Raw genomic sequence first — 10,317 nt, 5'->3', positions numbered from 1 at the left:
AAAGCACTGGATCTTCTACCCCAGCCATCATCCTAGCTTCACTCTTTCCAGTCTATATGGCACAGTCAGTTAGGAAAGAGGTCAGAGTTATCAGGCGTGCAGTGTTCATGTTGCAAGGGTTATTTCTGGGCCCTACCCAACAACTCCATACCCTTCATCCATCCTCATTCAGGCAGGGCTTCTATCAAACCTTCTAACTAACAAATGAGGGAAGCAGACACTTAGGGAATCATTGGTAGTAGAATTTGAGGGTATCTGCAAGAAAGAGTGACTAACGTCTCACTCCCTGCCTGGCTGCCTGCCTGATGTGGGTAGACAACTGGATATAAGATTTAAAAAGGACACAATGGAAATTCTAAGGTAAATTAGATTTAATTTTTAATTATAACTATGAGACCTGCCCGAGGTATCATTAATTAACGGTAGAGGAGAATCTGACAGAGTAGGGTGAAAGTATTTGTATTGGTGATGGTGCTTAGTTGCAGGTCAACGGAATCAACTCTAGCTGATAAAGGGATTTCTGATAAATCCCTTTGTCAAAAAGGGGTTCATCTGGGGGATACAGCAAATTCATTGAACCTCTGATAGGACTGATGAAACAGACCCCAGGCTGAGCTCCAAGGAACTCACCTCAGGAATTTTATTGTCACGATAAAAAATAAAAACAAAACCCAAAGTCAGAAAGCTACCACAACTTCTGGCTCCAACACACTGCTTCTGCTGAGAGGGGACAGATGGATGCTCCTTTTTAAACAAAAGTTAGTTCTAAGTTAAAATCTTTTGTAAGTATATCTTATTTATGGAACCTAAATTATATGTCCTCAAACTTGGGGCATGCGAAATGGCAGTTAGGGTTGTTGTTGTTTATTCTACATTGGAAAACTGGAATTTAAATTGTGGGAAAGTATTAAAATATGGAAAAGATATATAATAGATCTGGGACAACAAAAATGATAGTATCTACTATAGCTATCATTGGGAAAAATTATTTTATGTTAACTCACATTGAGCTGAGACTGTAAAAAACTTGTTGAAGGGATATATAACATTGATCTACACCTCAATTTTCTCACCTAAAATACATCTACATCAATTACACATAGATCTGCCTCATTTTGTTCATGGCTGTATAATATTTCAATGTGTGGATTAATCCTAATATATTCAGTCCACGGATGATAGAAATTCAAGTTGCTTCCTATATGTTACTATTATTTAAAAAACGCTGCAATGAAGATCCAGGCATATGCCTAACGACTCTCCATGATCAGTCTCTCCCAAATGACAGGCTGAGATCTTTTTGGTTTGTTGGTGTTTTTTCCTGAGTTAAATAGAAGATTCTCTTTTTTCTCCGTCTCAAGTGAATGTACTACATATTTTTAAATTAAATATTAAATAAAAATAACAGCAATACAAGCAGCTCATGGCAGAGGTAGCGCTCACATCAGCTATCTTTCTGACCTCAGGCAATCACAAACACCTTTGGGTTTAATTCCATTATCTGCGAACTGTAACGTTTGGACAAAGTGGTCTCTAAGGCCCAGCTATTAAACTCTGTGGTCCTGAGTAGTATCCTTGAGATACCTGTTACTGCTTTAACCTTTGAGGGCATTGATAACTGTCTTTCACTTCTCCTGAAAGTCTCAAGAGGGACCATGACTTTGACTTTTTTTTGTATCTCCATTTCTTTTCACCTTCCCAGTACCAAAAGCAGTGTTCCAAATAGAGTAGATGATTAGTAGACTAATTGCTGAGTAGCGATGGGACACCACCACTGAATAAAATCTGAACTCACCCATCCATCATCCCCAGTAATCACTGTCAGGTCCTGCCCACATTTAGGTTCTAGAATGTTTATTCCTAAAGAAGCTCTACACATCCTTAGGGTTAAGGAATTGAAGCATCCCTCCTGATTCCATTCTCTCTGAAAGAGTTACGTAATTTTTATTAATCACCTGGACCATTTTGTATTGTAAAGTATGATTTATCAGAATAAGTAATTTTTTCCTTAAATTTTTTTGTTAGTACACAGTCTTTAGTCCTTTAAAAGCTTTGGAACCCTGAAACCCAAACCCCTTCATGGAAATCAGGCAAAACCCACTTTTGTATATTTTTGAAAGTATTTTGTATATAACACACTTTTACTGGGCTCTGTCACTGAGGACAAAATACAGAGCCCAGGGTCGTGACTGGACAATGGGTTATAATGGTGGATAACCCTGAAGTATAGTGAAAACAGCAAAGGCTTTTTCAGGAGGCCCAGGGTGCAAATCACATTCTGCCTCACTAGCTGTGTAGCCTTAGGGTACCTCTTGGGCCTCAAGTTAATAACAGTTTCTTTGCAGGGCTATTAAGAAATTTTAAAAGTGTATGTAACACTTCTGTCATATGGTAGTCTCCCAACGATGGTAGCTGTTAATACTATTGTTCATGTAGAATGATGTTGATGAATACAAAAGACATTCTAGAGTAATTGGTATTCAAACAGGGGGCTGAACACAAAGGCACATTGAAGAAGGCAAGAAAGGCCTGGACTAGGTGTAAGAAACTAGTCTCTGGTTTCCACAAAGCTGACTGAATGGAATCTCCTGGTGTCAGTTCACCAGACACAATCTCCATGGGCTTTTATCAAAGCCAGTCATGCTTTACTGTAGTCCACTAAAAAAACTGTTCACTGCCTCTTGGCATGACCTCTATGCCAAAAATATTATCTGTCTATTCATGCAAAGGTACATGCAATGTGCCAGATCCTCCTGGAATGTCTCCTTGTCTTTTACTCCAAACACACCACTAATTCTGCAGCCCTTCCTCTCCATCCCATCTGCCTTGGCTCAGGTTATTATCCCCTGTTTCTGGGATTCTTGCTTTGACCTTATCCCCAGTCTTACTCCCTTACAAGCCATCTTTAATCTTGCTGCCAGGATGCGCACTCCACTGCCTCCCTATCACCTAAAGGATACATCATATTCATCTGTAGCACATATGAAACCCTCTATCATCTCTCCTGCCCACAACCTGCCTAAATTCCCATTGCTTCTTGCCATCCTCCTCCAACTCCCCCAGTCAAACTCTACTCTCCCAAGAATACTGACCTATTTACGTGTCCTGGAACACCCCATGTTCCTTCACTTATTCTAGCTCTCACCTTGCTTCCATGATGAGACGCATCACTTTGCTCCTCACTAGGTGAGGGCAGTGGCTGTGCACCCATCATCTTTTTGTACCCCTAGCACTTAGCACACTGTCTAGGGTATAGTAGGTGCTCAATAAATGGGCACTGAATGAATGAATGAAAGGTTCTCTGAAAACAGGATGTGACAGAAATGTGGGAGGGAGAGGCCAGAGGGAATCCAATGTACCCTGTGGGTTGCACAATCCTTCTCCATAGCCTTTGCATCACAATCTAAAGGTTTTAACCAACTTCAAAGCTTAAATACTTAGATATTCTTTTCTAATTTTGGTGTCACTGAACAAAAAGAGGGAAAAAGTGCAAGCTTGTCTATGGGATTTAAAAAGTTATCAAATAGTTTAATATCAAGATAGACCACTAACAGCTAAAAAATTCCATGATCTGTGATTCCTCCTCAGCTCTTTAATGTGAGAAATTTACCACCAAAGGGATAACCCTGATCCAAGGAAGTTTGTTAATGTAATCCCCAAATATTTCTCATCGAACATGATTACTTTTAAAAATTAAATGCAACATCTTCAGTAGCTAATCTTCCTCTTATTTAATCAAAATATCTGTCATCTCAGATGTGGCATCCAGAGGCTGAAAGTCCCAAAATGAAAAGAAGGCGGGACTTCCCTGGTGGTCCAGTGGGTAAGACTCCACACTCCCAATGCAGGGGGCCTGGGTTCGATACCTGGTTGGGGAACTAGATCCCACATGCATGCTGCAACAAAGAGTTCGCATGCTGCAACTAAGAAGTCTACATTCTGCAACTAAGAGGTCTGCATGCCGCAACTAAGAAGTCCGTGTGCTGCAACTAAGAAGTCCACATGCCACAACTGAGTCCACATGCCGCAAGTAAGAAGTCCGCATGCCGCAGCTAAACATGCTGCAACGAAAATCCCACGTGCCGCACCTAAGACACGGAGCAGCCAAAATTAATTAATTAATTAATTAATTAAATTAAGTTACATTAAATTTAAAAAAAAAGAAAGAAGGCATTTTCCCAACATCATGTCCTGGAGTATTTCCAGGGCTTATAATGGTGGAAAAGCAATCCTCTCTTATCTCCTAGGCCAGCCAGCAGCATTCTGTCCAGACTGTTCCCACATACTCCCACCCAGATGAATTGTATTTAAAGAGAATAGGTCCTTAACCTGTACACCATCTGATTTAGAACGCTGGCTTTTCCTGGCCCAAGAATTCAGAAAGGAAAGAAGAAAGAAGAGCTATAATTATAATCCCTCCCCCTGCCCTCAATCGTGAGCATCCATAGGCTTGGGCAGTTTGTCAATGTGGTGGAAGAAGACAGTTGCTTCTCAATAGCTGTCACGTCAGATATCCATGTGGCCACTGTTTCTGCTATTGTTCCTTTCTGCCATAAGGAAGAGGTGCATATGAAATCACTGGCTACACAGGACTGTCCTATATGATGCAATGCCACGATGTGGCCGTCTCTTACAGTGCGGCTTTTCATTCCAGGAGCGTCCATTGTGCCGCTGTTTTGGACGCAGCTTGGCATGAGCACAGAAAGTCCATACAGCCGCCCACAACTTGATCTACTAGTTGTGAACGGAAACTTTTGAATACGTTCCACCAGCTGCACAATGGTACCATTTATTACTTTATTCTCAGGGGAAAACGTTTGCTGTGTGAATAATACCAGGGACTTATGTAAGCCTCTTCATTTTCAGGGAGCTTTACGGGTGTCAGCAAATTCACACAACACCCTGGTAAGGTAGCAAGGCATTGTCGTACCTTCTTTACAGAGAGAGAACCCAGATCACAACATCAGATTTTCCCAAGGCCAAATGGACAATAGTGGCAATGGACTTGTTTCCGGAGAGACCCATACTCCTCTGCTAGAGAGCACAAACAATTTCCCACCTACAGAAAGACTCCACAGGGTTCTGTCCTAGACTTAACACTTGAGGATAACTACCCTGATTGTTGACACACCTAATGTTGCCCTAACTTGGGTTTTGTCCAAATGGATGAAAAGGACAAGAGAGGGTGGGGACACCCATATAGGACAGTGGCGAAGGTTTTGGCATCTCTCACAGGCCTTGCCATTGAGGAATTGTCCCATCTATATTCACAGGATCGTGATGAGAGGAGCTGAGTATTCATTAAGCCCCATGAGAAAAAGCAAAACAATTCTTCCTACTATATAGGACAGATTTATTGATTTTAATTGGTAGTTAGGAAATTGAGAAAAAGTTTTTGCTATCAGCTACAGGAACATGCAAATACTTTCTGTAGTGAGTTGAATTGGGGCCTCCAAAAAGATATACCCAAGTTTTAACCCTCAAGACCTGGATTGTGACCTTATTTGGCAAACCAGTCTTTGTACGTATAATCAAGGATCTCAAGATGAGATCATCCTGCATTTAGGGTCGCCTAAATCCAATGACAGGTGTCCTTAAAAGAGAAAGGCAGAGACAGACTTGAGACGCAGACACAGGAAGAGGAAGACCACGTGAAAATGGAGGCAGAGACTGGAGTTATTCAGCTATAGGCCAACGGAACTCCAAGGATTGCTAGCAGCCATCAGAAGTTAGGAGAGAGGCATGGAATGGATTCTCCCTCAGACCCTCCAGAAGGAGCCAACTCTGAAAACACCTTGATTTCAGTCTTTTGGCCTCCAAAACTGTGAGAGAATAAATGTATGTTGTTTTATGCCACCCAGTTTGTGGTAATTGGTTATCACAGCCTGAGGGTACCAATATAACTCTTCAACTCTTTCTTCCAATCTTCAGAATCATATGAATTTTAATTCAACTTAGCTAAATACATACCATGCCAAATCTTGTGTGTGTGTGTGTGTGTGTGTGTCTGTGTCTGTGTCTGTGTCTGTGTGTGTGTGTCTAGAGGGCACTGTAACTCTAAAATGGTTGATAATTACTCTTCTAGATAAACAACAATGGTGAATGAAGAATTGCATCACCCTGACTTGTCCCACTACGAAGGTAGAAGGGGCACCATGAAGGGAGGAAAAGTCAAGAATCAGTGGAGTGAATTCAAGTTCTGATCACAAAGCGATAGGTTTCATACCTTCTCTTCCTCCAGGCCACTGCTCCAAGGAGCACACAGTGGGGCACAATGTACCCTTTAATAAATGTACCCTTTAATAATCATATGGTTATAATTATTATTAATTTAGTACAAATTTGTTACACAAAATTTAACTACTATAAAAATTCATAATGTGGAAAATGACAATCTCCAATATGCAGATGGTACACATCGCTCTGAGTTCTTTCCTCTGAATGTATGAATGAACTCCCTCCCTCTCTCTCTCTCTCTCTCTCTCTCCCCCCAGCCTTTTAAAAACTGGAATGGAGAATGGGTCTGCAGGACAGCCTCGTATCTACTAGTTTTTTTGGCCTGTTTCAGTTTGATGAAAGGCATATTTGCTGAGCGTTCCTAGATGTCAGTCCTGTTTCTTGCAGGCCTTGGGTCGGGCATAAAACTCTCACTAAACATATCTGAGGTGAGGTTACGTTTTTGATTAAAGCACAGATTAGTAAACTTTTTCTGTTAAGAGCCAGATAGTAAATATTTTAGGTTTTGCAGGCCACGAGGTCTCCGTTGTTACTACTTAACTCTGCGGGTGTATTGTAAAAGCAGTTACAAATGATACACACATGAATGAGCATGGCGGCTGTATTACTATTCTATTGTTGCACAGCAAATGACCAAAAGCTTAGTGGCTTAACACACTCACATATCATTTCCACTTCTACAGGTTAGAAGTCTGAGTGGGCTTAGCTGAGTTCTCCATTTAGGGTCTCACAGGCCAACAGGAAAGTGCTGGCTAGCTGGGCTCTTATCTGCAGGCTCTGGGGAAGAATTCACTTCCAAGCTCATTCAGGGTGCTGGAAGAATCCAGTTCCTTGGGGTTAGAAGACTGAAGTCCCGGTTTCCTTGCTGCACGTTGGCTGGCGCCATGCTCAGCTCCTAGAGCCCTCTCTCAGGCCCATCCTGTTCTGCAGCTTGGTTTCCCCTGGTGCTGCTTGCTATGCGTCCCTAGCATGACAGGGGGGTTATCCTTTCGCCAAAACAGTGTCCCACCAGCTCTTCCACAAAACTGTGTCCCAGTTGTCCTCACCTGCCCCATCTACAGCTGTGGGACGTGGGGAGTTTTGTGGCATTTGGTGCTCACTGGGCTTTCTCTTCTTTTCACCGTTAACTCACTTATTAGATCTGCTTGCTATGATTCTGATGTTGTCCCCTGTGTCGCCACTCTTATCCAACTCACTCTCTTTGTGCCCAGAGCCATTGCGCATGAAGACTGTGGGACTAACACACCTGGGTAGGTTCAGAAGGCCCTGCAGAAGCGACACCATGAAGTCACCTGCAGAGAGCTGCCTCCCCGCTAAGAATTTCAGGAATTAACTTTGCTGTCTGCTCTGCTCAGGTGGGGCCTCTGCTCCCACCCCCTGCCCAGGGCACCATCAGTGAAGATTAGGAAGGAGCCTCTGTCCCTCTTCCTCCCCATATGCTTCACAAGGAAAGCTACTGCAGCCTCCTGGCTGCCAGCTCTGCAGGCCCCATTCTGAGGCCCCTTGCTGGACTCACTGCCCTCAATCCTCTTTCTCTTTCCATTTGCCTAGGGCAACCATGTCCACGCAATGAAGGCAAAGCCTGTGTTGTTGAAGCCACGGCTGTCTTCACACACAACACTTACCTTTCTCATCGTGATCCTGGACCAAAGGCCCCGAATATGTGGCTCCTACCTTGGCACGGGGACTCCTGTCTCAGTTCAGTCACCTCAAGTTTGATCCTACAGGAAAGATACAGGTGTTTCCTGTTATCTTTGCCTAGAATTGTTTTGAACCTTAAAAATGTTTTCTTTTCCTATTTTATAAACAAAAATGTTATGCTCGACCACCCAAGAAGATCTTGACGTGACCCACCTAGGAAGATGAGACTGCACCCCCAGCAGGTGCCCCTTTGAAGACTCATGCTGCAGATTCCCTCCAGCAAAGAGAACTTGTCAAACTTTATTTTCTTTGCTTATATTATGAGAACAGTAGTCTTTTATTGTTTCCCAAATTATGGAATTCTGTTATAATATGACATATTTTTTTAAAGTATACATAGAAATGCTGATACACATCCCTAGGAACTTTCTTTCCCCCGTTAGAAAAGCAATGCTATAAAACATAAGGGGGAACAAAAGAGAAGGGGTGGAGGCCATGCAAAGAACAACTCTGTGGGGACTTCCCTGGTGGTACAGTGGATAAGACTCTGTGCTCCCAATGCAGGGGGCCCAGGTTGGATCTCTGGTCAGGGAACTAGATTCCACATGCATGCCACAACCAAGAGTTCACATGCCACAATTAAGGAGCCTGTGAGCCACAACTAAGGACCCCACCTGCCGCAACTAAGGAGACCACGTGCCGCAACTAAGGAGCCTGCCTGCTGCTACTAAGGAGCCGGCGAGCTGCAACTAAGACCCAGCATAAACAAATAAAAAATAAATAAATAAAAAGAACAACTCTGTGGGACCCAGAGAGAAACAGAGAAGAGTCCCACTATGAAGCTGCCTTTTCAGATGCTTTCCAAGCTGAACAATGTTCTCAGAAATGGGTATGTGTTCTGTCTTAACATGTACACATGCCCATTATATTTGAAACAGCACACCTCTGTGTATTATGCCGTATATTTCGCAAATGAAAAAATGTTCACCTCAACACCAGAAAAACCCTGCTTTATAAATTTCTTGTTTCTCATGCAAGGAGTTCAATATGACTCTCTCCTGCGCCAGCTGGTCAGTTTTGTCATTTGCCATTAGTGGATCCTTGAGAAGCAATGTGAAGACCTCCAGTCCACAGAGCCAATTGCAGGCATGTGTATAAATTCAGATATCCCCAGCCAGGGGCAGGGGAGGGCTGAGCGTGTGCATTTTAGGTGTAGGAATGGGGCTGGTGGAATTCTGCTAGCGAAACAGAGATCAGAGCTAGCAGCACTCTCCTTTGAACTTGACCATTTAAAAATTTTGCCCTTCCCTGAGCAGTAATGAGGGCTGATGAGATGTATCATAATCCCAGAGTGTGAACAGACATGAGACTCCGATCACTCCAGCCAGGCAAAGGCAAGGAAAAAAATATCAACATGAGAACCCAACAGACATATGATAACAGGGATCATTTCCCAGGCCAGTCAACTCTGCATGGTCTTGTCTGCCTTGGTCCCGCAAAACACTACTGTCCAGCTTAACACAGCTGGACTGGCCTTTCAGAGGCACAGACAAAAAGGCTGTGCCCACCAGGACTGACCTGAAAGAAAGGGAGGGGAAAAGATGGTGTTAATGGCTCCCTTTCATGTCCACAGAGTTCTGTGAAAAAGGAGCGGAGGGCTTAGTCATTGTTTAACGCCCCTGAACATCACTATGTATCCAGGATGTTTTGGGCTCTGCTTAGTATTTGATTTGAGTTTCAAGTATTTTAGCAGTAGACAAAGTAAATGCTGAGCGAATCACATGCATTAAAATCCTGAAAGCCTTTCCAAACCTAAAGATAGCTAATAACTTTTTAGTCTACATTTTATATGTGGAAAAACAAATGTTTCAATAAAGTGTCCAAAATTCTTAGAAGAATCAGAGGTAAGATGTTCCCACCAGCGACTTCAGTGTTGCTGGCCCAATTGAGCAGTTTGGGCCTTGGAAGCAGTCCCACTGACAGGACAGAGGGCTCTTTGGGAAGACAGGCCATTTGAATGGCGAATGTTATTTATAAATTATCTCCAAGTGGTCCAGTTCCTACAATTCCCAAGTTGCTTAGATTTTCAGAGTGGAAATTTAAATCATAGACCATTTGAGGTTGATATGGTCTAAGCTGGGGACAATTTTGAGAATTCAAATGACAAAAAGAAGTCAAAACAGTCTCTCTTGGGACTGCTGAGGAGACTCGTCCTTGCTTGTGATGCCTTAGTTAATCACCATCTGCATTCTGCTTTATAATTCACAAAGCCCTTTTCTCAGACTTGCAGAGAGGCCCCATGCTTTGCACCAGGGAGGAGCTGCTGAAAACATCCTCCAGGGGGAGGGAACCAAATGGAACAGTTAATTTACTGTTAGAGCATATCTATCTACCTGTCTGTCTATCTGTCTGTCTATCTATCTATCTACCTACCTACCT

Source organism: Delphinus delphis, chromosome 3 (genome assembly GCF_949987515.2).
Source record: "Delphinus delphis chromosome 3, mDelDel1.2, whole genome shotgun sequence".
NCBI lineage: Eukaryota > Metazoa > Chordata > Mammalia > Artiodactyla > Delphinidae > Delphinus > Delphinus delphis.
This window is presented reverse-complemented; position numbering follows the sequence as displayed.